Genomic DNA, 2,414 nt, shown 5'->3' with positions numbered 1-2,414 from the left:
TAATCCATTTATATGTTTGTCCAAATGATAGTGAAGCAAGAATTTTAGTAGTAATTATTTTATTAGTTTTTTGCTTTTATTTTTGGTACATACATGTTCTCAACACAAATGGGTTACATCTTGTAATTAATAATGAGTTTATGATAATTTGTCTATGTTAATGCTGTACTAAATTGACATTAGGAAACAATTAATTAGGTATTGAAAGAGAGAAAGTGACGTACCAACCTCTATATATGATTAATATATATTATATTAAAAGCTTGTCAAAATCATATTCTTTCTGAATTTCCTTTACCTAAAGCCTTAAAAAGGGTTATCTATATTCTGTGGAGTTTTCTGAGGCTGCAAAGTAGCGAATCGGAGTCGACATCAATCTAGAGTCCGTGTTGAAAAAATTGGGTTAATGTCAAAACCAATTAAAAACTTACATGTTTTTTTATTTTAATCATGCTGTTTAAATTTTTTATTTTCATATAAAAATTATCATTTTTTTTAAATTCATATATGGCGCTGAGCTGACACTTATTCATTGGTGTAAAATAACCTTTACCTCAGCGAATTACACCAATAGAGCCGTGACACCTCCGCCCTGTGTATGAATTTGAAAAAAAGTGATAGTTCGTGCATGAAAATGATAAAATTTAAACTGCGTGATTAAAATAAAAAAACATATAAAATTCATGCTTTTTGACATTATTCCAAAATTTTATTTAGTCAAGTGTATTTTTTTTATCAAATGACAGGTTGTTCGATCGTTTTATAGACCGAGTGATCCGGTTGTAGATGTGGAGTTGAATTTTATAGAAAAGAATAGAGTGCAAAGTGGTTTAATAGCATTTTTTATAATTAAAGTCAGAGGCATGCGATTAGGAGATCTCTTGGTCTAACTTTATTGGAAACGAGCTACATCGATACACATTTTTAGACTAAATGATACACTTTTTAGAATGTATAATACGTTGTGAATTTCTTTTAATTTTTTAGACCAAATGACTTTGCTGTTTGGCTCAAATTTTTTTAAAAAAATTATTCTATTCTCTTTAAAATAATTATTTGATACTCATCAATCTCTAACATTTTAAAATCAGAATGAGACGACTGTCCCACCTTACCCCACCCGAGTCATGCCTTCATCTAGAAGATTGCATATTTGATTCCGACGAGAATGTGTTTTCTCCTGTCTTTTTTGAGTTTTCATAAGGCTAAATTGTTTTAAAAATCACGAATTTTAACATTTTGCACTTTTAACACGAAATTTCAGTTTTATCTAACATCAGACACCAACTTTTGAATTTTTGTAGTTTTGACAACGAGTGATGTTTTGTCAAAATAATGCCGATGTAGATGCTAAAACAATTTTTATTCCGGTGTCAACATCAAAATTTTTTGATAAAAAATTGATCGGTATTTGAAATTGCAAAAATATAAAAGCTTATATATTAAATTGTCAAATTAAAATTTTGTGTTAAAATTGAAAAACATGCTAAAGTCATAATTTTAAAAGCAATTAACCATTTGCATAATTATAATTGCAATTAGCATTTTAATAAACAAAAACTATCTTTAAAAATAATTAAAAATAAACCTAGCTTGTGAAAAATAGTTAAAAATTAAAAGAAATTAAAATAATAAAATCAATAAATATATTTTCAATTAAAAATTATGTTAGATTGATCTAATAATTTTATGACGTGTCTTTATTAAAATAATAATAAAAAGTAGTCTATTATATATATATATATATATATATATATATATATATATATATATATATATATAGCATCTTATTTATTATTATGATAAAATAGTACATAATTGAAAAAAAAACTTATCTACTTTTTTTATCTATTAATATTTTTATCAAAATATTTATGATTTTTTTAATATGGTTCAATTTTTCATAAATATAATTTGAAAAGTATTGATTGTATCTTATTTTTATGAATAGGTAAAAATCAATGTCTGGCAACAATCAAAGCCACAATGTTACAACAGATTTCATCAAATATAGGTGTGTGTTGCATTAATATAGATGATGATCACTTTTGAATTAAAGAGAATAAATATATCACATAAGATATGATTAGGTACTGTAAAAAAAAGTCAGTGCTTTTTTTTATAGTAGTCGTACGATTAAAATTAATATTACAACCAAAACACGAAATTCAGAATCTTTCAAAAATGCATTAGTATTATAAACTAATCCAATTCTCTTTTATTCAAAGGTTATGTTCATTTTTAAAAACTTTTTATTTAGTAGTATATTAGTTTGATTATTCTAATGGAGATGCATAAATATTTTCATTATCTTTATAGAAAACCTCATTTGTCATACATAACCATTTTATTCTATCTAGATGGAAAGAGTGTCTCTTCGATTATTAAATTTTTTACATTAGATGATCGATCAG

The sequence above is a fragment of the Mercurialis annua genome, linkage group LG7 (assembly GCF_937616625.2).
Source record: "Mercurialis annua linkage group LG7, ddMerAnnu1.2, whole genome shotgun sequence".
In the NCBI taxonomy this organism is placed as follows: Eukaryota; Viridiplantae; Streptophyta; class Magnoliopsida; order Malpighiales; family Euphorbiaceae; genus Mercurialis; species Mercurialis annua.
This window is presented reverse-complemented; position numbering follows the sequence as displayed.